The 26966-nt window shown below is 46.1% G+C and overlaps 1 protein-coding gene across 4 annotated transcripts in view; it reads left to right on the top strand.

Moving 5' to 3' along the window:
- DHRSX (dehydrogenase/reductase X-linked) overlaps positions 1 to 26966 on the top strand; it is a 263342-nt gene that overhangs the window by 213799 nt on the left and 22577 nt on the right. For 2 of the 4 annotated variants that reach the window (XR_009734802.1, XR_009734801.1), the window contains exons 9-11: positions 4035 to 4119; positions 10643 to 10755; positions 24752 to 25136. The exons of the other annotated variants lie outside the window; for them this stretch is intronic. The gene's annotated coding sequence lies outside the window, so the exon portion shown is untranslated. Of the gene's footprint in view, positions 1 to 4034; positions 4120 to 10642; positions 10756 to 24751; positions 25137 to 26966 lie in introns of those variants that run through there. 4 annotated transcript variants of the gene reach the window in all.

Genomic DNA, 26966 nt, shown 5'->3' on the forward strand with positions numbered 1-26966 from the left:
GAACAATACAGAATCTTTCTCTCTTCCAGCTCACTTACCTGTTCTTCTGCCTCAGTTATTCCGCTGTTGGTTCCTTTCAGTATATTTTTTTCATTTCAGTTATTGTGCTGTTCATCACTGTTTTTCTCTTTTTCTTCTAGGTCCTTGGGAGACATTTCTTATATGTTCTCCAAAACTCCTCCATTCTATTTGTGAGATTTTGGTTAATTCAGTAAGCAGTACTGTGAATGCTTTTTCAGGTAGAAAATTACCTATTTTCTCTGCATGGATTTGGTCTTGTAGGTTTTGACCATGTTCTTTCATCTTAACATATTTCTCTGTCATTCCGTCTTGGTGTACATCGTTCTGTCTTGCTGGTTGTCTGTCCTGAGGCGTCCAGTGGTGTAGCTTGTGGGCAGTTGGGTGCAGCTGGGCCTCTGTGCTGAGATGAGGCCCTGTGAGGAGATACGAACTCCACGTTCTCCTTTTGAGCCATATCGACTCCATCCCAAAACAGAGAGCGTACTGAGCCTCCAGTAAAACAAAAAGCAGGGTCTTATAGAAAGATTTGCACACCTGTGTTCATAGCAGTGCCGTTCACAACTGCTGAAGTGTGCCAATAAACCAAGATTCCAAGGAGGGATGAATTTATAAGGAAAAGGTGATCCACCCATAAAGGGAATATTACTCAGCCTTTAAACAGGCTTTCCTGGTGGCTCAGATGGTAAAGAATTTGCTTGCAATGTGGGAGACCCCGGCCACCCACTCCAGTATTCTTGCCTGGAGAATCCCATGGATAGAGGAGCCTGGTGGGTTACATACAGTCTGTGGGACTGCAAAGAGTCAGACACAAGTGAGCGGGTTTTACATTTAAAGAGGAAGGAAATTCCGGCAGAGGCTAACGATGTGGAGGAACCTCGGGAACTTTGTGATTGTTCAGTCGCTCAGTCGTGTCCAGCCCGGCGACTCCACGGACTGCAGCCCGCCAGGCTCCTCTGTCCACGGGATTCTCCTGGCGAGAATACTGGAGCGGGTGCCCATGCCCTCCTCCAGGGGGTCTTTCCGACCCAGGGATCCAACCCTCACCTCCCGCATTGGCAGGCGTGTTGTTTACTGCTGAGCCATCTCGGAATTATGCTCAGTGAAATAAACCAGACGCAGGAGGGCACATACTATATGGTTCCACTCGTGTGCTCCCTGGAGAAGTCAGATTTAAAGGACAGGAAGATGCTGGTTGACGGGGGCTATGGGGCTACAGTTTAACCGCAACCCTTTCCATTTTCCGAGAACAGTGAGTCCTGGAGATGGGTGGTGCTGTGAGTTCCAGAACCCTGTGAATGTACTTAATGCTACTGAACTGTATGTTTTTAAACGGTGAAAATTATATATTTTATTTTATGAATGGTTCACCACAGTAAGTTTTGTGTGTGTGTGTGTGTGTGTGTGTTTTACAGAAGTGGGGAGGGGACTCAAAATGGCTCAATAAAGCTGTCCAAGTTCTTCGGAGCTCACTGGCTAGTTCCTAGAAGGTAGAGACTCAGTCTTTCCTAGAAAAGTCAGTCTTAAGTGGATCCCATGTTCCTCAGAGCCTCCGTGAGGCTGCCCAGCAGGTGGGCAGAAGCCAGTACAGCCAGCTTCCACTGAGTCACGTACAGCTTGCCCAGCTGTGACGGGTAAATGAGGATTTCCGCGTGCCAGTCGGCCAAACGCATTGACGGGCTCTTGTTTCCTCTCGGGAGAAAGCAGAGAAAATGGCCTCGTAATTGGAAGAGTATGTTTTGGGGGGAACAGGGCAGATGGTCGGGACTCAATTCTTGAGCCCACAGTGGGGAGAAACCAAGGAGATATGCTTTTCTAAACCTAACACAGACTCGTGTTGTGTTATAAGGGATATTTTGAAAACTCCTAGTCTGGGGAGGAAAAAAAATAAAGAGTCTTTGAGAGCCAATGGACTATAGCCCACCAGGCTGGTCTGTCCATTGGATTCTCCAGGCAAGAGTCCTGGAGTGAGTTGCGAAGCATGCCCTTGTCCAGGGGATATTTCTGATCCAGGGATTGAGCCTGGGATTCCTGCCCTTCAGACAGATTCCTTGCCCCTCCTGAGCCACCAGGCAAGCACTGTTTTGCAAACATAGAGCAATCCAATGTCATGAAAATTCGACTGCTCTGTGCAACCTTGCCTCCCCAATTGAGTATGTGGAACCCCTTTACAGACCAGGCAGGATATCCCTGTGAGTGGACCGGAAATTGCCCAGGAAATCTGATGAGGCCCCTGTCAGATCTCAGGTGTGTTCACCAGGAGGCATGCTGCGGCCCTGGAGGCAGAGGCTGTGTAGGAGGGAGCAGTGGGAGGCAGGATTCTGAAGCGGCCTCAAGATGTCTGTTCCCCAGTGCACACACCCTGTATAATCTCCTCCCCTGGAGTGTGAGCACGGCGGGTGTCAGCCCCCACCCCCCGCCCCGTGACCATGTTGCAGTGGATGAAGTTGAGCCCATCAAAAGGAGAGGGGTGGTGGTGGGCCTGACCTCATCAGAAATGCCCTTTAAAGGATGATGGCTTCTTCTTTTTTTTTTTTTAATGCTTTGTCTGTTGTTTTTATTTTTTTTATTAATTGAGGTAGAGTTGATTGACAGTGTGGTATTAGTTCCAGGTGTACGGTAAAGGGATTTAGCTTTATATACATATACATACATATACACATGCATGCCTGCTAAGTCACCATCAGTTGTGTCCAGGGCTTTGCAGCCCCATGGACCGTAGCCCGCCAGATTCCTTTGTGCATCTATTCTCCAGGCAAGAACCCTGGAGTGGGCTGCCATCCCTTCACCAGGGGCTCTTCCCCACCCCAGGGATCAGACCTGCATCTCTCACGCCTGTGTGTATACACACACACACATATATACATACAATGTGTATCCTAAGAGTCTTTTCCCTTATAGGTTGTTACAGAATATGGACTCGATACTGTGCCATTCAGTAGGTCCTTCTTGCTTATCTATTTTATATACAGTAGTGTCTGTATGCTAATCCCAAAGTCCTAATTTATTCCCTCCCCTGCTTCCCCTTTGGTAACCCTGGTGCTGCTGCTGCTGCTAAGTCACTTCAGTCGTGTCCGACTATCAGACCCCATAGACGGCAGCCCACCAAGGTCCGTGGTAACCCTAAGTTTGTTTTTTAGTCAGTGGATCTATTTCTGTTTTGTACATAAGTTCATGTGGTATCACTTACATGTGGGACCTAAAATGACAAAAAATGAACTTATGTACAAAACAGAAATAGATCCACATGTAAGTGATACCACATGATATTTGTCTTTTGCTGTCTGGCTTACTTCACTCAGTATGACACTGTCTAAGGCTATCCGTATTGTTCCAAATGGCACTATTTCATGTTTTTCTTATGGCTAAATAATACACCACTGTCTGTCTGTCTCTATGCTTATATTTATACACACACACTCGGGGCTTCCCAGATGGCTCAGTGATAAAGAATCTGCCTGCCAGTGCAGAAGCCACGGGAAAAAGGGGTTTGATCCCTGAATCAGGAAGATCCCCTGGAGGAGGAAATGGCAACTCACTCCAGGATTCTTGCCTAGGAAATCCCATGGACGGAGGAGCCTAGTGGGCTACAGCCCATGGGGTCCCAGAGAGTCGGACACGACTGAGTGACTCAGCACAGACACACACACACACACACACACATATATATATATACACATGCACACACACACACACACACAGCACATTTATAAGAAGGTAAATTCTGCCAACTAGAAGGAACTTGCCATTTCCTTCTCCAGGGGATGTTCCCCACCCAGGGATTGAACCCACGTCTCTTATACCTCCTATAAATATATACATACACACACACACACACACACACACACCACATTTCAAAGAAGGTGAATTCTGCCAGCTAGAAGGCAGAATTCTCTTCCAAGTGCAAGAGAAACTCGACCTTCAGGGGAAAATATGGATCTTAACAGCTGGTTAAAATATCGAACACGATCGACTCTGCCAACTCTACTATTGGGTTTCAACCCAATGGTCCGTAGGTGAAACACGTAATACTCTGACCCTGGAAACCTGTCTGAATCAGGCAGCACGTGTCTGTGTGCAGCTGAAATAACAGGACAGCAGGTGAGTGCAGAAGCAGGATCACTTCCCCCACCCTGGGTATGGGTCTCATGAGGCTGCAGAAAGCAGTTCAGGGTTAAGCACCGCTGAGGTCTCTGGTGTGTCTCAGAGCCAGGGTATTTCACAGTGAAGGTTGCCTCTTCAATATTCAGATAGGGCAGTTCACATGCAGGGAGATTCCCTGAATGAACCCACATGGCGATTAGACAACTTCAGCAAGTCCACCTTCACACGGGCGGGGTCTGCCGGTGAGGGGAACATCCTGTTGATTGACCTGGTCCATTCACCTCATCCTCACTTCTTTCCTCGATGTAACAGAAGCATCAGGCACCAGTGGTCACCAGCACATGTGTGGCATTATTTTAACAGGTTTAGAAAAAGCCCCTTTGTGTGGAGGTGGGGGGTTTCCCTGATAGTTCAACTGGTAAGGAATCCGCCTGCAATGCAGGAGGCCTCAGTTCGATTCCTGAGTCGGGAAGATTCCCCTGGAGAAGGGACAGGCAACCCACTCCTGTATTCTTGGGCTTCCCTGGTGGCTCAGCTGGTAAAGAATCTGCCTGCAATGCAGCAGACCTAGGTTCGATCCCTGGGTTGGGAAGATCCCTTTGGAGAAGGGCATGGGTATCCACTCTAGTATTGCTACCTGGAGAATTCCATGGACAGAGGAGCCCGGCAGCCTAGTCTGTCGGGTTGCAAAAGAGTCAGACATGAGGTAGCGACTAAACAGTGGGAACAAATTGGGATGAACAGTCCCAATCCCATTTTCCGAACAAAAGCTGGTCAGAAAACCGGAGTAATCCACCGTAACCCATCCGTGACTAACATCATTGGTGATGGAAGAATGCTCTGCATAGAAAAAGAGGGTTAGTTCCCCAAAACAAAGGCAACTGTGTGGCCTTTGGAAGAGGCAAGACCAGCAAAAGTCCACCAGACTCGGTGCCTTAGCTCCAGATGCTGTAACAAAACGTCAGAGACCAGGCTAAATGACAGGAGTTCATTCTCTCACAGTTCTGGAAGCTCGGGAAGTTCAAGATCACAGCGTGGGCTGATAAAGTCCCGAGGCAGGCTCTCTTCCTGGTAGACACGTGGCTGCCTTCTCACCACATCCTCACGTGGTGCAGAGAAGAGAGATGTGGTCTCTTTCTCTCCTTATGTGTGTGTATGTGTGAAGTCTTTCCGTTGTGTTAGACTCTTAAGACCCACTGGACTGTAGCCCACCAGGCTCCTCTGTTCATGGGATTCTCCAGGCACGAATACTGGACTGGGTTTGCCATTTCCTTCTCCAAGACAATCATGGGAGCCCCACCCTCAAGAGGTCATCTACATCTCATCGCCGCCCAGCTTCTAACACCATTGCACTGAGGGTCAAGGCCTTCAACGTACGAATTTTAGGTGAGGGACACCGTTCAGTCCGTACAACGCAGCCTTTCCTATCCTTGTAAATAGCATCGTTCAGCTGGTCAAAACAAGACGGAAGCTTGATTCTTCCTTCTCCACCAGACTCAATACGTTTCCAAGCCTTGCCAGTTCTGACCATCACATACACTTGCTGTGTGTCCACTTGTCACCACCCTGGCAGCCACCAGCTGAGACCCAGCCACCATCGTGCATGTGGACCAGAGCCTTGAGTGTCCTAGGCATCCTAACTTTTGTTGTTGGTCAGTGGCTAAGTCGTGTCCGACTCTTTGTGACCCCATGGACCACAGCACGCCAGGCTTCCCAGTCCTTCACAATCTCCTGGAGCTTGCTCAAAGTCATGTCCATCGAGTTGGTGATGGCATCCAACCATCTCATCCTCTGTCGTCCCCATCTCCTCCTGCCCTCAATCTTTCCCAGCATCAGGGTCTTTTCCAATGAGTCAGTTCTTCCCATCAGGTGGACAGAGTATTGGAGTTTCAGCCTCAGTCCTTCCAATGAATATTCAGAACCAATTTCCTTTAGGATGGACTGGTTGGATCTCCTTGCAGTCCAAGGGACTCTCAAGAGTCTTCTCCAACACCACAGTTCAAAACCATCCATTTTTCGGCACTCAGCTTTCTTCACTGTCCAACTCTCACATCCATACATGACCACTGGAAAAACCATAGCTCTGACTAGATGAACCTTTGTTGCCAAAGTAATGTCTCTGCTTTTTAAAATGCTATCTAGGTTGTCATAGCTTTTCATCCAAGGAATAAGTGTTTTTTAATTTCATGGGTGCAGTCAGCATCTGCAGTAATTTTGGAGCCAAAGAAAATAAAGTCGGTCACTGTTTCCATTGTTTCCCCATCTATACACAAGCGTGTGTAAAATCGACAGCTAGTGGGAAGGTGCTGCGTAGCTCGGGGAGCTCAGCTCGCTGCTCTGTGATGACCTAGAGGGGTGGACGGGGCGGGGGGAGGCTTAGGAGGGAGGGGTATCTGTACACGTACGGCTGTTTACTTCATGGTTCAGCAGAAGCCAACACATTGTAAAGCAATTATTCTCCAATAAAAAATAAATTATTTTTAAAGATGAATATCACCCCTTTAGGTCACCCCTGACTTTTCCATTCACAGGGACCTTTCTCACCATCTTTTTAATTCCTTAATACACACATAACATTCTTTAGCCCTTAATTTCTTTTTGTTGTTGTCGTTTAGTTGCTGAGTTGTGTCCGACTCTTCTGTGACCCTGTGGACTGTAGCCCCAGCAGGCTCCTCTGTCCATGGGATTCTCCAGGCACGGTTACTGCAGTGGGTTGCCATGCCCTCCTCCAGGGGATCTTCCCCACCCAGGGGTCAAACCTGGGTCTCTTACACTGGCAGGGGAATTCTTCACTGCTGAGCTGCCAGGGAAGCCCCTTATTATTGTTATTCACTGCTGATTCCTCCTATTGCAATAGAGGTTCCCTGGGAGCAGGAACTGTCCCTGCTGGGAGTCTGTCTGCACCTCCCAGGACCTGCGTCTCAAGTGAGCAGTTTGTTAGATGGATGAGGGAGGGGGTGACGAGGGGGAGGGGGTGCCCGGTCTCACCTGCCTCCCTTCTCTATCAGCAGAATCTCGCCCTCTCCCACCCCCAACCAGGATGTCTTCCTTCTGCTCCTCTCCCTGAGTAACAGTCCATCCCCCAAGGCTGATTTCATAGAGCAAATTTTAATCCAGACGGTAACTCCCTCCTTCACATTCAATCTCCAATTAAAATCTCTAATAAGGGTTTCAAAGAGAGAGAAGTCAATGTCATCCATGCCTTAAATAAATGGTCTAGGCGGCACTCTGATACCAAAATTACAGAAGACACTTTGCTATACATATTGCTAAGTAGGAAAGCAAAAAGAAGTGTCAGTCGCTCAGTCATCTCTGACTCTTGCGACCCCATGGACTGTAGCCCATCAGGCTCCTCTGTCCATGGGATGCTCCAGGTAGGAATACTGGAATAGGTAGCCATTCTGTTCTCCTGGGGATCTTCCTGACCCCAAACCAAATAAAATACAAACAAGAATAATTGAAAAAGAAGGAAAAAAGGAGGAAGGGGTAAATTTGGAGTTTGGGATTGACATATACACACTGCTGCTGCTGCTGCTAAGTCGCTTCAGTCGTGTCCGACTCTGGGTGACCCCATAGACGGCAGCCCACCAGGCTCCCCGTCCCTGGGATTCTCCAGGCAAGAACACTGGAGTGGGTTGCCGTTTCCTTCTCCAATGCATGAAAGTGAAAAGTGAAAGTGAAGTCGCTCAGTCGTGTCCGACTCCTAGCAACCCCATGGACTGCAGCCTACCAGGCTCCTCCGTCCATGGGGTTTCCCAGGCAAGAGTACTGGTGTGGGGTGCCATTGCCTTCTCCGATATACACACTACTGTAAGATAGATAATACACACCAATAAATATAGGGGCTTCCCTGGTTGCTCAGATGATAAATCTGCCTGCAATGCAGGAGACTCAGGTTCAGTCCCTGGGTTGGGAAGATCCCCTGGAGAAGGGAATGGCAACCCACTCCAGTATTGCTGCCTGGAGAATCCCATGAACAGAGGAACCTTGAATGGCTACAGTCCATGGGGTCACAAAGGTTGGACACTACTGACCAAATAACAAGGTCTTTTTATATAGAACAAGAAATTATATTCAGTGTCTTGTAATAATGTAAAAGGGAAAAGAATCTGAAAAATATATGTGTAATAGCGTCACTTTGCTATAAATCCAAAACCAACACAACACTGTAAGCTGAGTATATTCCAACTATGAGAAGAAAAGATTTTCGTAACAAAAATATGATTTAAAAACCTTTGGGATTCAGAGAAAATTGGGGTATTTGATCCCGAGAAATAAGCAGAGATGCAATAGTGTGCACGAAATAGATAAACGTAACCTCAGAGTTTAAAGTGTGAATGCAGGCAGTTTGTATGGTGAGAAATCAATTTTTGGTGAAATAGAAAACTGAGGCGGAAAAAAAAATGTTTCCAGCATGCAGCGGAGAGTTGAAAATGCTTATGGGGATAAAACATCAACTTAGAGACACTGAGAACACTCACCAAAGCCAAACTGGAAACAGGATTTCCTACAAAGGAATATGGGCTATATCGACCAGAAACACTAACTATAGAAATGATGAAAGATGAATGTTGCAAGCCAAGAAATAGAAAAACGACTACATGCTGAGTTCTCAGTGAAAATTTGAAAGAAAACCAATGCTGCACGTGTTCTGGTAGCACTGTCCAAACGCTTAAAAAAAAAAAAAAAAACCCTCTACAAGTGCTCATGGAAAGAAAAGAGTAGCAGAAGAACCAATATTGGTTTGGCTTCATTTCATCTCAGCTGCAAAAAATGACACAATGATATTGGACTGCCAAGCATTGATGAGGGGGAAAAAAATCATTATTAAAAATTCCACAGTGAAGGTACTGTAGAATTATCTTTTACTCCCAAAGTAGTGTTCAAATAAATTTCAGTCCAGTTCATACAATTCACAGTATTGTACTCACTATCACTGTGGATGGTGACTGCAGCCATGAAATTAAGACGCTTGCTCCTTGGAAGGAAAGCGAAGACAAACCTAGACAGCGTGTTAAAAAGCAGACACCTCACTTTGCTAACAAACGTCCGTATAGTCAAAGCTGTGGTTTTCCCAGTGGTCATGTATGAACGTGAGAGTTGGACCATAAAGAAGACTGAGTGCCAAAGAATTGATGCTTTTGAACTGTGGTGCTGGAGAAGACTCTTGAGAGTCCCTTGGACTGCAAGGAGATCCAACCAGTCCATCCTAAAGGAAATCGGTTCTGGATATTCATCGGAAGGACTGATGTTGAAGCTGAAGCTCCAATCCTTTGGCCACCTGAGGTGAAGAGCCAGCTCTTTGGAAAAGACCCTGATGCTGGGAGAGATTGAAGGCGGGAGGAGAAGGGGATGACAGAGGATGAGATGGGTGGGTGGCATCACTGACTCGATGGACATGAGCTTGAGTAAACTCCGGGAGTTGGTGATGGACAGGCAGGCCTGGCGTGCTGCAGTCCATGGGGTTGCAAAGAGTCGGATATAACTTAGTGAATGAACAGCAGTGTCTTGCAGTCAGCAACCATCCAGTGCTACAGAGTTGGGGTGTGGAGAGGCAACCAGTTTCTAAATAAACAAATGAATATCCAGCCAAATAGATTTATGCCCTAAATCGAACATTCTTTGCATTATGCAAATTTTTTGCCTACAGAGCAGTTAGAAAGAGTAAAGAGGGTTTGGTTCTTAATCCACACTTCAAAAAATATCAAAAAAACAGGAAGCGAAACAGATTATGATTTACTAAATTTTTGCAATAATCAGGTCACAGCCAAGTCATCCTTGCCTTCAGATCCTTCAAGCCCTGGAACGCGGATAAAATATCTTTAATAGGATTTTGTAATAATGACAAAATAGTTTGCATATTCTTCTCTGAGGGACAAAAATCAAAAAAAGTTGATCATTATGTGTTTGATACTTTCCTCTGTAAATTAGTGGCCTTGAAAAGCGGGATGCAACTTCCCAGTTGGCTCAGTGGTAAAGAGTCTACCTGCTAAGCAGGAGATGGGGGTTCTATTCCTGGGTCAGGAAGACCCCCAGGAGAAAGAAATGACCACCCAGTCCAGTATTCTTGCCTGGAGAATCCCATGGACAGAGGAGCCTGGTGGGCTGCAGGACATGGGATTGCGAAGACTCGGGCACAACTTGATGACTAAAAACAACAGAAAGAGGGGCAGGTCTTCTCACATGAAAATGTGGAAGTGAAATCCATTTTAAGAATGAAAGTATTCGGAGACTTCCTTGGTGCTCCAGTGGGTAACGCTCCGCACTCCCAATACAGGGAGCCCAGGTTTCATCCCCGGTCAGGGGGTTATATTCCACACGCTGCAAATAAGACATAGCACAACCAAATAAATAAGTAAAATCATCATCATCATCATCATCATCATCATCATCATTACAGTATTTGCTAAAATCCCCTTAACTGGCATGTGCTACAAAAACAAAAAAAATTACAGTTTGGGAAAGAGTTCCAACCATCCATGCCTCTACTGAAATGTTTTTATCCTTTTCATAATTTCAGAAACTCGGGAGAGTCCCTTGACTTTACGGACAGCCCTTGTGGATAGGCCGGAAATGGAAGTGGAGTGATCCAAATCGGCAAGAGACTAAATTCGCACGCCATCTCTAGAATCGGTGAATCAGCTCCTGCTGAGTGTGCTTGTCCATGTGACTAAACATTTGTGTGCATTCCATGAACTACTTTGTGGGAAGACATGATTCTTTATATATATATATATATATATTTTTTTTTTTTTTTCCTTGTGATGAGAACTCAGGATTTCCTCTCTCAAGAACTTTTTTAAAAATAATTTTTATGTATTTTTGGCCGTGCTGAGTCTCTCCTGCTGTGCTGGCTTTTCTCTAGTTGCAAAGGAGAGTGGTGGCTACGATGTAGTTGCCATGTACGGCCTTCTCGTTTCAGTGGCTTCTGTTGTTCTGAGCCACTAGCGCATGTGGGCTTCTGTGGTTGGGGCACATGTGGGCTTCTGTGGTTGGGGCACGCAGGCTGAGCTGCCCCACGGCATGTGGGATCTTCCCAGACCAGGGATGGGACCTGTGTCCCCTGCATTGGCAAGCAGAGTCTTCACCACTGGACCACCAGGGAAGTCCCTGGCCGTTAATTATACCTGAGAACACTGAAGCAGAATGCCTGAGTCAGGTGTCCCGCAGGTCACACAGTTCATACGGGTGGAAGAGTCTGCATGCTCATCCAGACCGTGTCTGGATGACTCTGTATCAGTTTGTCTCAATATCTGATCAGGTTCCTCGTTCTCCACCAACCCCAAATGGTATCTCATCACCCTGCCCAGCTCTCAGTGGGAAACCTGTGAGGTCAGTTGAGGCACAATCCCCAACCAGTGATTTTTCCATCCGCTGACCCCTACTTGCTCGTTGGCTATAAATGCTCTCTTGCCCATGCCAACTTGGGAGGTGAGTCTGGATCCATCAAAAGTTTCTTTTGCACTATTGTGATGCATGCTAAGTCGATTCAGTCATGTCTGAGTCTTTGCGACCCCGTGGAATGTAGCCCGCCAGGCTTCTCTGTCCATGGAGTTTTCTAGGCAAGAATATTGGAGTGGGTTGTCCTGCCCTCCTCCAGGGGATCTTCCCCACCCAGGGATTGAACCTACTATTTTCTGCATCTCCTTCATTGGCAGATAGATTCTTTAGCACTGAGCTTCCAGGGAAGCCCAAATTGTAGTAAATCTGACAGTTATCATGGTAATTACAATACTACTACTTATAGTAATTGCAGTTGTAGCACTAGTAATAATTGTAGTAGTGTTTGTAGTTGTAGTAACTGTTATAATTGCACTCCTGGTAAGTGTGATGGTTGCAGTAGTGGTTGTAGTGGTACAGTCGTAACAATTGTTGTTGAAGGAGTAATAATTGCAGTAGTGGTTGTAATAGACGTTTTTGTCACAGTAGCCATTGCTGTCGTTAGGGGAGTAACAGGAGTTGCGACAGTTATAGCTGTAGCAGCACTAATTGTGACAGCAGTAGGTGTAGCAGTAGCAAAAGTTTATTATCACAGCAATTGTGATAATCACAGTAGTATCTGGGGTAGCAGTTGTTATAGTTGTGCCAATTTTGCGGTAGCCATAGCACAGCAGTAATTTTGGTGGCCATCGTTGTTTTAGTCACCACAAATGCTGTGCTTGTAGTGGTGATAGTAACAGTTGTACTAGTACTAATTGCTATAGTTAGTGTAGCGGCAGTAATCCTTGTAGAAGCAGCAATAGTCGTTAGAGCGGTCAATATTACTGTAGCAGGAGTAACCATAATAGTTGGAGCAGTAATTGCAGTAGTCCTGATTTCTGTAGTCATTGTAGCCGTGCTCACAATCGTAGCAGCAGTAATGTTGTTAGTAGTGGTCATAGTGGTAGATGTTACAGTTGTCATGGAAAGCCCAGTACGTGTAGTAGTAACTGTATTAGTACTCACGCTGTCACTTCCCTGGTGGCTCAGACGGTAAAAGCGTCTGCCTACAAAGCGTGAGACCCAGGTTCGATCCCTGGGTCGGGAAGATCCTCTGCAGAAGGAAATGGCCACCCACTCCAGTATTCTTGCCTGGGAAATCCCACGGACGGAGGAGCCTGGCAGGGGTCTACAGTCCACGGGGTCGCAAAGAGTCGGACACGACTGAGCCACTTCACAACAACAACAAATGCTGTCGCAGTTGCAGCACGAGGAATGTTTTTAGTAGCTTTTATAAGCACGTTAGTTATCGTAATGGTTACAACTGTAGGAGCAAACGCAATAGTTGTGGTAGTGGTTGTAATAGTGGTTTCTGTAGCGGTAGCAATGGACGCAGTTGTGGTTGTAATAGGAAGTGGGGATAGTAACAGTTGGAGCCGTGCTAATTGTTGTAGCTTTAGGTGTAGCACTGGCAAAAAGTAGAGTAGTTGTGAAAGTCGCGTCTACTACAGTAGTGTCTAATACTGACGGTCACCATAGTATCATTTGCTGTAGCATAAGTTGTAGCACTAGCGATAACTGTAGTAGTTGTCATTGTTGTCATTGGAATTGCTGTACTTGGAATGATAGTAGTAGCAGTTGTAGTAGTACAAATTATGCAGTCACTATAGTAGTAGTAATCATCACAGCGGCAGCAGCGGTAGCAGCAATTGATGTAGCAGTAAGTATCACAGTTGTGGTAGTAAGATTTGTAATAATAAGTATAGCGGGGCTCTTGTCCATGCTCATTGCAGCAGTAGTACTGGGTGGACCAGGAGCAGTAGCAGTTGCTGTAAATGTTACAGTTGTCGTAGTAAAGCTAATAATTGTAGTAGTAATCACACTAGGACTGGTTGGCATAGTTCTAACAGTAGTTACTATGATACCAGTCATAGCAGTGGTCGTCATGACAACTGTTACCATTGTAGTCGGAAAGCTAAGAGTTGTAGTAGTCATTGCACTAGTACCAGCTGGCATAGTCGAGTAGTTACTATGATACCAGTCATAGCAGTAGCTGTCATGGGAAATGTTACAGGTGTAGGCATAAAGCTGACAGTTAGAGTGGTAATTTCACTAGGCCTAGTTGGCAGTCGTTGTTACAGTAGTCACTATGATACCAGTCATAGCACTGGTCGTCATGGTAACTGTTACGGTTGTAGTCGTAAAGCTGACGGTTGTAGTGGTCATTGCTCTAGTACCAGTTGGTATAGTCGTTGTAACAGTAGTCACTATGATACCAGCCACAGCAGTAGTCGTCATGGTAACTGTTACCGTTGTAGTCGTAAAGCTGACAGTTGTAGTAGTAACTGTACTAGTACTAGTTGGCATAGTCGTTGTCACAGTGGTCACTCTTGTACCAGTCATAGCAGTAGTCATCACGGTAACTGTTACCGTCGTAGTCGTCAAGCTGACAGTTGTAGTAGTGACTGCTCTAGTACCAGTTGGCATAGTCATTATAGCAGTGGTCACTCTTGTACCGGCCATAGCAGTAGTCGTCACGGTAACGGTTACCGTTGTAGTCGTCAAGCTGACCGTTGTAGAAGTGACTGCTCTAGTACCAGTTGGCATAGTCATTATAGCAGTGGTCACTCTTGTACCGGCCATAGCAGTAGTCGTCACGGTAACGGTTACCGTTGTAGTCGTCAAGCTGACCGTTGTAGAAGTGACTGCTCTAGTACCAGTTGGCATAGTCATTATAGCAGTGGTCACTCTTGTACCGGCCATAGCAGTAGTCGTCACGGTAACGGTTACCGTTGTAGTCGTCAAGCTGACCGTTGTAGAAGTGACTGCTCTAGTACCAGTTGGCATAGTCATTATAGCAGTGGTCACTCTTGTACCAGCCATAGCAGTAGTCGTCACGGTAACGGTTACCGTTGTAGTCATCAAGCTGACTGTTGTAGTAGTGACTGCTCTAGCACCAGCTGCAGTAGTCTCTGTGCTCATACAGTGGTTTCCACGCCAGTATCACTGACAACAGTCCTCCACGTAAACTGTACTGAGGGTGGGGTCTGGCTCTAGGAAGTTTCCCCGCACAAGCTCGGTGGACCCTCACGATGACTGTATGACCCGTCGCCTCCTCTGAGCGGCTTCGGGACCTGTCCACGCTCGCACAGCTCATACCCCGCAGAGGCTCACCCCTGCATCTTCTGTGCTTTGCCAGACTTACCAGAGATAAGGAACAAAAACACACTTTCCACAAAATAAACAGAAAAACCCAAAGCCACACAAAAGGAGGGGGTATTCTTCCTGTCCTCAAAGAATTCTCCTGGAAACACAACACTGTAAAGCAGTTGTCCTCCAATTAAAAACAAATTAAAAAAAAAAAATCTCCAACCCTGAGGTCCATCATGTCCCGGAACAACAAGCCAAGAGGTCACCTCCAAAGACATGCACCTTCGAGATGACGCACGTGGGTCTATATTTAGAGCTCGTCCAGGAGAAAAGTCTAGAGTTTTTCTTTGCCATGGAAGAGATACTCGAAGGGAAGGCTTGTGACAAACCATTGAGAAGACGGTTTAAACACGGGGCACCTTGCCACCAAACTCCATTTCTCATTAGGACTGGACTCTTGTCCAGATGGGACTCGGCACAGATTGGCAATTTCTTCCTTCACCCCTGCACGGCTGTCCTGACCACAGTGACTGCAGTTATGGAGCCCTGGGGAGCTTTTTGGCCTGATGATGCTTTAAAGCCGAGGTCCCCAACCTTTTTTTGGCGTCAGGGACCAGTTTCACAGCAGATGAACGTTTCCGCAGATCGGGGAGTTGGGGGATGGTTTTGGGATTCAAGCACATGGCATTTCTTCCATGCACTGTATTTCTGTTGTTAGGACGTCAGCTCAGAGCATCAGGCATTGGATCCTGGAGGCCGGGGACTCCAGTAGTCACAGCATCTCTGGGATCAGAGCTCGTCTTCAGAACTTAACGGAAAACCCACTTGCATCCCCATTTGGTACCTGGTGTGTACAACCAGCCCAGGGGTGGAATTCCCAGTCCCACCCGTGCAGGCTGGCACACGGCAGCCCCATCGCTTTGTGCCCAGCGCTGTGTCTTCTGTGGGGCCGCCTCCCTGACAGAGCTTGCATCTTCTTAGTGCAGGTCGTTATGACTTACATCCTGTCTCTGGTTTCCACTGGGATGGCAGGTGCTGTGACCTTCACGGGACTTTGGGGAGCACCATTTTCAGGCAAGCCAAGCTGTGCTTTTCTCTGTTTGTTTTGTAAAATAGATACATATTATTGAAGTGTAGTTGACTTACAATGATTCAGGTGCCCAGCCAGGTGATTCAGTTGTACAAATACACACATATATTATTTTTGAAATTATTTTCCATCATAAGTTATTATAAGATATTGCCTATAGTTCCCTGTGCTATACACTAAACCTCTGTTGCTTGCTGCAAAGCTATTTTTTAATGAGAAATCTGGCATTCTATTCATACTAAATCATATGAGTGGAATCAAAATGTCTTGAGTTTTTAGTTAGGCAAAAATTTATAAGTTTTCTAAAACATATCAGTTCAGTTCAGTTCAATCGCTCAGTCGTGTCCGACTCTTTGTGACCCCATGAATCGCAGCACACATATTATACATATTTATCTGTAATATGCAAAAGCTTTTCTACTACCCTTGATAAAGGCTTGAATTCAGTTCAGTCACTCAGTCGTGTCTGACTCTTTGTGACCCCATGGACTGCAGCACACCAGGCTTCCCTGTCCATCACCAACCCCCAGAGTTTACTCAAACTCATGTCCATTGAGTCAGTGATGCCATCCAACCATCTCATTCTCTGCCGTCCCCTTCTCCTCCTGCCTTCAATCTTTCCCAGCATCAGGGTCTTTTCAAATGAGGCAGTTCTTCCCATCAGATGGCCAGTGGAACTTCAGCTTCAGCATCAGTCCTTCCAATGAATATTCAGGACTGATTTGCTTTAGGATGGACTGGTTGGATCTCTGTGCAGTCCAAGGGACTCTCAAGAGTCTTCTCCAACATCACACTTAGAAAGCATCAATTCTTGGGCACTCAGCCTTCTGTATGGTCCAACTCTCACATCCGTGCATGACCACTGGAAAAACCATAGCTTTCACTAGATGGAGCTCTCGTCGCCAAAGTGAGGTCTCTTGTATAACACATACAGACATATAGAAACATACGTGCCCATCACCACACGTACACACAGACATAGACACATGTATGAATGCACATTCAGCTTTATTAAAAGCATAACTATTGGGACTTCCCCTGTGGTCCAGTGGTTAAGAATCTGCCTTGCAATGCAGGGGACACAGATTTCCACCCCTGGTCCAGTTAGATCCCGCCTGCCACAACGCAGCTAAGCTCATTCAGAACTACTAAAGCCCACATGGCTGGAGCCCATGCTTCACAGCAAGTTACCGCCATGAGACGTCCATGCCCCTCAGCTGGAGAGTAGCCCTCTCCCTTTTCTGCAATGAGAGACAGCCCCTGTGCAGAAATAAAGACCCACCACAGCCAAAAATTAAACAATAAAATAAATCTTTTCTTTAAAAGGCATAACTATTACAGTCAGTAGAAGTATATTTTGCATCTGCTCATTGGACAACCTGTCTTGATGTCTTCTGAAATCACTGGACAACCTGTTTCACATTTTGAAATATTGATGCTATTTCATTATATATACACTTTTCCCCAGACAGGTAGGATCAGAAAGCTTGTCCCTTTGTGTTCCAACGTAGGCAAAGTGGGGACATTCAGAAGACAATGATCAGTTATCACTTGCCCCGCATGGGACCATGACTCAGCGGTAAAAGAATCTGCTTGCCATGCAGGAGACTGCCTGCAATTCAGGAGACATGGGTTCGATCCCTGGGTCAGGAAGATCCCCTGGAGAAGGAAATGGCCACCCACTCCAGTATTGTGGCCGGGAGAATTCCCTGGAGAGAGGAGCCTGGTGGGCTACAGCCCATGGGGTCAGAAGGGTCAAACATGAGTCAGCGACTAAACCCCCACCACCCCCAAAGGACAAGATTCTTGCATTTGGTACCATCACTAATGTAATGTCTTTCTCTTTCTTTGCCCTGGACCCCTGTCCACAGCCCCCTGGGATGAGAGACAGATGCCTTTAGGCATCACACATTCAGAATGAACTTGACTCAAACATCCAGGCTGCCCATGACTTCTCGAGTTGAAACACGAAATTAACCCGCACGGGTCTTCTACAATTTCCTTTTCCCTCTAATCGGTGAGAAAGATGGGTTCTTGGAAAAAGTGAGACAAGTCAGACATTAAGGATAAGGAGAAAACATCGGCGGGCATTCCTTTTCTTTGTTGGTGGTTTAGTCGCTAAGTCGTGTCCAAACTCTTGTGATCCCATGGACTGTAGCCCACCAGGCTCCTCTGTCCATGAGATTCTGCAGGCAGGAATGCTGGAATGGGTTGCTGTTCCCTCCTCCAGGGGATCTTCCCTCCTCCAGAGCATCTTGATGACTTAGGGATCGAACCAAGGTCTCCACCATTGTGGGCAGCTTCTTTACCATCTGAGCCCCCAGAGAGAAGGCAGATCCCTCACTGCTGGGCCACCAGGGACGTCCCAGGTATTCTATTTAGGGTTTGTTTTTTTTTTTCTTCCTGTCCTGAAAAGGCTGGTGAATCTTTGGTGGGTTGATTTTGTTCTCATCTTTTGCTTGCTTTAAAATTCTGGAAAACTGAATTATCAGTCAATGGATTTTTATGTTTGAAATAAGGGTCCAGGTGTCTACAAGATCACTCCCCTGCACTCAGAGGTCAGAAGAGGCCATCTGGAGACATTTAATGTAACACGTGAAGGGGACATGGACATAGCCAGCCACGAGCTGGAGGGTATTCCAGGGAGGAATACCGGTCCCCTCTGTTAAGAATCTGAAGAAGTTCAGACTGGTTCAGGGTGGATTCATGGAAGAGTCTGGGGTTGGGGAGGAAGGGGTGTGGGAAGAGTAATAGCTGGGGAAAGAGAGACAGGAAATTCGGGCAAAAGGCAGGCATTCGGTCACCCAGTGGCTGATTGCCCGTGTTAAGCCGGAAAATCCTTTAGTCCTAACTTGCCAAGTGACAGATGTTGAGTCTCTGGCTGTACCTGGGAGTGGTTCTGGGCTGGAATCCTGACAGTTGGGTCACCTGTCACCCCTTCAGGTATACTGCCTCATGTCAGCCTGTGGTAGATGCGGTGTTATGTCTGCCAGGGTTCTGCAGGGAAACACAGTCGGTAGGATCCATCCATTCACCCATCTATCTATCCATCCATCGTATCTTCTTATCTACCTGTGTGTCCATCCACCCGTCCATCTGTCAGTCATATCTATCCATCCATCATATCTATCTATCCATCCATCCATCATATCAATCCATCCATCCATCCCTCAGTCATATCTATCCATGCATCCATCATATGTATCCATCCATCCATCATCTCTATCCATCCATGCATGCATTATATTATCTCTATCTATCCATCTATCTATCATATCTCTATCCATCATCCATCAATAATATCTGTCTGCGTCTATCCATCCATCCTTAATATTTATTTGTCTGTCTATCCATCTATCTATCAGTGATATCTGTCCGTATATCTATCCATCCATCAATCATATCTATTTGGCTACCCATCCATCCATTGTATCTGTCTATCTATCCATCCATCCATCCACCCATCATATCTATCTATCCATCCATCCATCATATCCATCTATCCATCCATCCATCATATCTATCCATCCATCCATCCGTCATATCTGTCTATCCATCCATCCATCCGTCATATCTATCCATCCATCCATCCATCATATGTATATATCCATCTATCCATCCATCCATCATATCTATCCATCCATCCATCCATCATATCTGTCTATCCATCCATCCATCCATCCATCCCACATATCTATCCATCCATCCATCCATCATATGTATATATCCATCCATCATATCCATCTATCCATCCATCCATCATATCTGTCTGCCCATCTATCCATCCATGTCTATTATCTACCTGTCAATCATCTATGTATCATCCATCTATGTATTAACTGTCTACATCTATCTCTATTATCCGTCAATTGTCTATTCATCTATATCAATATGTATAATTTTATCTGTATATATAGTATCTACCTATTAACCATCTGTCTGTCTCTGTACCTATACCTATATCTGTCATCCATCCATCCATCCATCCATCTGCCTATCATCTATCTATCTCTGTCAACCTATCTGTCTATGTCTATTATCTGTCTCCATATCTATCAATCATCTGTCCATCTATATCAATACCTCCATCTGTTTACCTATCTGTATCTATTATCTACCTGCCATCAGTCATCTGTCTATATCTTTACCTATTGTTGTTCATTTTCTGAGTCGCATCCAACTGTTTGCGACCCCATGGACCGCAGCACGCCAGGCCTCCCTGTCCATCACCAACTCCCAGAGCTTGCTCAAACTCATGTCCATCAAGTCGGTGATGCCATCCAACCATCTCATCCTCTGTCATCCCCTTCTCTTCCTGCCTTCAATCTTTCCCAGCATCAAGGTCTTTCCCAATGAATCAACTCTTGGCATCAGGTGGCTCAAGTATTGGAGCTTCAGATTTATCATCAGTCCTTCCAGTGAATATTCAGGCTTAATTTCCAAAGAAAGCTTTATTTGTAAGGAATTAGCTCATGCAGTCGTGGGAGCTGACAAGTCCGTCACCTTCAGGGTAGACCAGCAGGCTGAAGACCCCAGGAAAGAGCTGATGTTGCAGCTGAAGAAGCCCAGAGACCATCTGCTGGCAGAATTCCTTTTTTTGCTCAGGGCAGATCAACCCTTAGGCTATTGATGCCTTCAAGTGACTAGACGAGGCCCACCCACATCAAGGAGGACAGTCTGCTTTACTCAGAGCTCACTGAGTAAAATATTCATCTTGTACCAAAAAAACCCAAAAAACTCACAGAAACATCCAGAATTATGTTTGATTGCCTCTGGGGACTGCAGCTCAGCCACATTTACCAATAAAACCAGCCATCACAGGCCATTCACACAGCCTGAATCTACGCCCAATTCAGGGAAAGAAAGAGAGAGAGACCCGTGATAGAATGACTAAAGTCTTACCTGGGGATAGGAGCTAACACCTCTCAAACAGAAACTTCACAGCTGTGCCTTCCTCACTCGACAGGGGTCTGCCTCACTGACTAAAGTTTCCTTGCCAAGCTAAATGTTAGGTAGAATTTCCCCACCTTTCTGCCTCATCTACCTGGCATTTTCGAGCTGCTTCAAGGTACACCCCTCACTGCCTGTTGTTTATCCTCATGGCCGCAGGGTTCAGCCTTCCTTACAGAGTCTGAAAAAGTATGATGACATCCTGGTGCGTTTGGGGCACAAATACTTTTCATCAGTTGATTATTTTTGGACAATCAGGGCAAAAGATATGAGAGACTTTGAGGCTTCTCACACTTGACTGGGTACTTGATTCCCTGGGAACCTTGTGAAAATACAGATTGTAATCCAGCAGGTCTGGGTGGAACTGAGGTTTTCACATTTTAAACGAGCTCTCGGGTGAAACCATTGATGGTGGTCCATGAACCGCAGTGATACCATCAACGTATAGACCTTTGGGTTCCCATGTGGCTCAGCAGTAAAGAATCTGCCTGCCAAGCAGGAGGTGTGCATTCACTCTGCGTCAGGAAGCAGGAGATATGGGTTCAATCTCTGGGTCAGGAAGATCTCCCCGAGAAGGAAATAGCAACCCCCTCCAGTATTCTTGCCCGGAGAATCCTATGGACAGAGGAGCCCGGTGGGCTGCAATCCCTGGGGTCACAGTCAGACACGACTTAGTAACTAAGCAACAACAAACAGATCTTCACATTTAGAAAGGGATGTGAAAGTCACTGAGTCGTGTCCAACTCTTTTTGAACCCCAGTCCATGGGATTCTCCAAGCCACAATACTGGAGTGGGCAGCCATTCCCTTCTCCAGGCGATCTTCCCAACCCAGGGACCGAACCCGGGTCTCCCACATTGCAGGTGGATTCTTTACCAGCTGAGCCACCAGGGAAGCCCAGACACATTTAGAAAACCAGGACCCAAACTGTGCACAAACAAGTCTCTTGATGTCTTGTTTCTATGAGACCTCATCACCTGAGCTTCTGTAAGTCTTTAGGTATCATCAAAGCAAGGTGTTGGCCCTACAGCCGGAGGCCTGGTACTCGGGAAGGTTGCGGTCAGCCACGGCGAGTCTCTGGGATGTTAGCTTCCTGTCATGAGCCAAGAAGCTCATTCACCACATGAGATAATGTTGTGACCCGTGGGTGCTGACTCCCAAGGCTTCGACAAAATTATTCACTCCTATTCAAATGCTGGTAGCTCAGACAGTAAAGAATCCGCCTGCAATGCAGGAGACCCAGGTTCAATCCCTGGGTCAGGAAGATCCCCTGGAAGAGGTCATAGCAACCCAATCCAGTATCCTTGCCCACAGACAGAGGAGAATGGTGGGGCTACAGTCCACGGGGTTGCAAAGAGTCAGACGTGACTGAGCAACTCACGCTTTCACGCTATTCAAACGTACTCATATTTGCCAGGGTCCAGCCCCGGTGGAGCCAGGGGTTTCGAAGGGGAGATGGCATTGGCAATCAGGAAACAACAGCTTATTTAAAGGTTAATTAAAGATATAAAGAGTAATAGAATAAGGATAGCTCAGTGAGGAAATTCAGTGGAAAAAAAGAGGCTGAATAATTCAGCCAGAAGGTGAGAGAAAGAACGACATGGGGAGACCAAGTTTTGGTGAACAAGGCCCGCACTTTATTTTCCAAAGTAGTTTTTATACCTTAAGTTATGCATAGAGGATAATGGGGGAAGGGGTAGAGTCATGCAGTAAGCCAGGCTTTCTTCCTGCAAACTTACCATATGCAAAAGTTTAGGTGATTTGCATCATCTTCTGGCCAAGAGGCCGGTTAACATTTTAAGGCCCTTTCTTCAGAAAACTTATTTTTCTCGATCTATTTGGGAATATCTATTAGGGGTGAAAGATGCACCTGCTTTATGATACAGCTACTGACTTTTATCTAAATGTTCTTACCTCTTGTGCAAGGAAATATGTACAAGAATGTTACTGCTGCTCCGTTTTTAAACAATGAAAATAACCTAGCTATCCATCAATAAAAGAAAAAACAGGTGAAAGTAAATAGACTAATAAATTAATATATACTACTATACACTATTAAAACCAACGAACTTTAGCAAAATGATAAACATGAATAAATCATAATGCAAATACATATTTACATTATAACTTTTATAGAGCATTTTAAGTATGCAAAGCCATGTCTCTGATGTGTCTGTGTGTGCATATATGTGCATTAAGGTATTAAAAACCATGTTGAAAATGATAAATAGGAACTCTGGAAATCTCCTCTTGGGGAAAAAGGAAAACAAACTGAAGTGAAAAATGTTACATGAACGATGAACGGTGTCAATTCTGTCTGGAAAAAAATCTGAGGCAAATAGGCAAAATGTTAAAACATTAACATTTAGTCAAGTGATCATTATATCATCCTCTTTATTTTACAACTGAAGCATTTTCTTCTGGAAAAAAAAAAAACAACATTCAAAGTGAAATTGAAGAAAAAAAAAAACAGATTCTAAAACTGGAAAAAAAAAAAGAAAACTTATTTTTCTCTAAAGGTGATTAGTCAAGGGCCACCCTCCAAAAGCATTAGATAAAGTTGCATTCCTACAGAGCAAAGGTGTGGTGGGCTATAACAAGAAAAAGAATTAACTCAAGGGTCCAAGGTTACAAACATTAAAGCTACTACTTACACCAATTATATTAATCAATACACTGCCAGGGACACAGCAGGTAAGGGATATGGAAACTTAGCAGCAAACACTGGCCCAACAAGTGAAAATCCCTTCACCAATACAATTTCTAATCAATCTTTTAACTACTCAAAGGAATCTGTGTTTAGACAGTTTAGAACATCTCATGCCTCTCACAGTTGGGAGGCTCTGAGCAATCACATGTGGCCAGAAAAACCTATTCAGGCAGGCTAGAGGACTTCCAAAGGAGTTTGTAGGTTGAAACACTATCACACCCAGAAACTTTATTAACTGGAGCTATAAGTTAACTCTTTTTCAGAGAGAGGTAGTGGGGGCCAGCCCCCCCGTAAAGTCAGAGGTGTAGGTGAGACCACAAAGCAGAAAGTAGGCAGACTCTGGTTTTGGGGGTAGATGCTCGAGAATTTCCAGGGGGAGTCCTGAGGCTCCATCCCGCCTTTGCGTATGCCCAGCCTCCTTCCTCATGACCTTTGCCACGGGTGGAGCTCCTGCTCCCGGCACATATTGCAGCGTAAAAAGCCAGGAGCAAGGTAGCCAGGAGGGGCACTCAGCTTAGGTAGACAGATTCCCACCGACTCTCAAGGTCCAGGCACACAGAACCCCTCTTAGCACCCAGCTTCCACTCCAGTCCATTGACAACCAACCAGAGGGCTCCAGCATGTCCTCCACTCCTGTTTCTGCAGAACGATTTCTGTATTGCATTCCTTTCTTTGCGGGGCTGCGTTGGGTCTTCATTGCTGAGTGCGGGCTTTCTCTCATTGGTGTTGAGCGTGGGCTTCTCTCTAGTTGTCTTGCACGGGCTTTTCATTGTGGTGGCTTCTCCTGTTTGCAGCTTTTTCGGGCCTCTAGAGCACAGGCTCAGTAGTTGTGGCACACGGGCTTAGTTTCTCCGAGGCCTGTGGGATCTTCCCGGACCAGGGATTGAAGCCGGGTCCCTTCCCTGCATTGGCAGACAGGTTCTTATCCACTCCACCACCAGGGAAGCCCACAGAACGATTTCAGTTGCATTGGTTTTGAAGGGGGGGGGTGGCGCATGGAAGAGCAAAGCAGGAGGCTTCGCTCTGTGCACAGACAAAGGCCACCTGCCTTTTCAGTAAAGAAAGGAAGCTGCAGGGGTCAGACTCTCAGCCACTGCAGCCGCCCCCAAGGGTGCACCCTCGGGGGACTCAGGGTGGAGAAAACAGGAGACTGGCCCCAGAGCGCTGAGGTGCCCATCAAAGGAATGATTTCAATGAGCCCAGATTCTTGCAGCTTCCTAGACACAGAAAAGCCCTAAACCCATTCACTTGAGATGTTGCTATTTTGTGACCTGCATAGTAATCTTTTGATTTCAATTACATGCGTTTTAGGTTTGCCTGTTTTTGCAAAAATTCGTATACATCCTGGCCCCTCCCATACCTCTTTGGGACAGACCCTCCAAGCTCTCTGAGAGGCTGTTTCCTAGGCTATAGTCCTCAGTAAAGTCACCAAAGGAGATCAAACCAGTGCATCGTAAAGGAAATCCATCGTGAATATTCATTGGAAGGACTGATGCTGAAACTCCAATCCTTTGCCCACCTGATGCAAAGAGCCGACTCACTGGAAAAGACCCTGATGCTGGGAAAGATTGAAGGCGGGAGGAGAAGGGGATGACAGAGAATGAGATGGTTGGATGGCATCACAGACTCGATGGACCTGAGTTTGAACAAACCCCAGGAGATGGTGAAGGACAGGGAAGCCTGGCGTGCTGCAGTCCATGGGGTCGCAAAGAGTCAGATACGATTTGGCAACTGAACTGCAACAACAAAGTCATTAAATCAAACAGATTTTTCTACTTTTAAGTTGTGCGTTCTGTTTTTTCAATCGACTGCTGATGGCACAGAGCCATGACCAAATTCAAAGGAGGAAAAACAAATCGGAATTTGGTGGGCTGCATGGAAATCCATCTAGGTTTATATGGACCAGGTCACGGCCAGACCTGAGTTCTGAGCCCATGTACCTGGCACAGATAAACTGAAGAGATAAATGAAGAGTTCTAATATTTATCCCACTTCCTATTCCTCTATTTTCCAAAATAATGCACATGAAAATTAAATTATATTAGTTGTATAGGATAATAGGGTTTCCCCAGTGGCCCAGTGGTAAAGAATCCTGCCAATGCAAGAGACATGGGTTCGATCCCTGGGTCGGGAAGATCCCCTGGAGGAGGGCATAGCAACCCACTCCAGTATTCTTATCTGGAGAATCCCATGGACAGAGGAGACTAGCGGGCTACAGTCCATGGGGTTGCAGAGAGTCAGACAGGACTGAGCAACTGACATGTATAATTATGTATATTGAATACATTTGGTTATATTTATATAAAAACATATAAATATATATATATATATATGATTTTAGAAACTAAGAGAGAATAAATATATATGACTTCACACATTGCTCCAAAACTGAGATAGAATCAATTCCTGCTGTTTTGTCTTCCATAACATGTCAGATCTTAGTTCCCCAAAGTCGCACTCCCCCTGCATTGAAAGGCGAACTGTTAACTCCTGGACCATCAGGAAGTGTCAATTCCTGCTGTTTTAAACTACCAGCTTTGGGGTGTTTTATTACAACAGCCCCTGGAAACAAACACCCCACCCAGACATCTTAGCAGAGAGAAATCTCACAGAAATACACGCATAAGCTATGAGTTCCCCAATGGCTCAGCGGTAAAGAACATGTCTGTCAATGCAGGAGACACGTATTCGATCCCTGGATCGGGAAGATCCCCTGCAGGAGGGCATGGCAACCCACTCCAGTATTCTTGCCTGGAGAACCCCACGGACAGAGGAGCCTGGCAGGCTGAAGTCCATCGGGTCGCAAAGACTTGGACACGACTAAGCAACAACTCAGGCGTAGCTGCCTAATAGAATATACGTTGGTGATTTAAGTGCTTGTGAGGAGAAACAGAACAGTCCGAATACAGATTTCTCTGTGTTTCCTGGGAGCTGCTTGCAGCAGGAGGCGAGGGGGACGGGCGTGTCCGGGCAGGTTTGCTTTGGAAGCCTTTCGGGCGTGGTTTCCAAACCTCTCCAAGAAAGCCTAACCCGGACTTCGAAGCTGGCGGGGAAATGGTGCTGTGATTCCAGATGGCTCCAGAGCTGTGCAAGCCGCACATGTTACCTGTTAAGTCTAAGGAAACGGGGAGCCCTTACCTGGATCCCACTGGACCCGTGCCCAAAAGACGGCTGGAGGGTGCTTACCACACAAAGCAAGGGGAGAAGCCCGCATACCCTGCAGCAGGCACACGCCTCTTTTTCTTTTGCGTTCTATGCTCATTCACTAATATTCCTCTTAGGAAGTGTCAACTGAAACAAAAAAAGCACAGCCGGAGAGTTGTGACTTAACATTTTCCTTGTTCTGTCCTTCAGTTGTATCCGACTCTTTGTGACCCCGTGGACTCCAGCACACCAGGCCTCCCTGTCCATCACCAACTCCCGGAGTTTACTGAAACTCGTGTCCATCGAGTCGGTGATACCATCCAGCCATCTCATCCTCTGTCGTCCCCTTCTCCTCCTGCCATCATTCTTTCCCAGCAGCAGG

The sequence above is a fragment of the Bos javanicus genome, chromosome X (assembly GCF_032452875.1).
Source record: "Bos javanicus breed banteng chromosome X, ARS-OSU_banteng_1.0, whole genome shotgun sequence".
In the NCBI taxonomy this organism is placed as follows: Eukaryota; Metazoa; Chordata; class Mammalia; order Artiodactyla; family Bovidae; genus Bos; species Bos javanicus.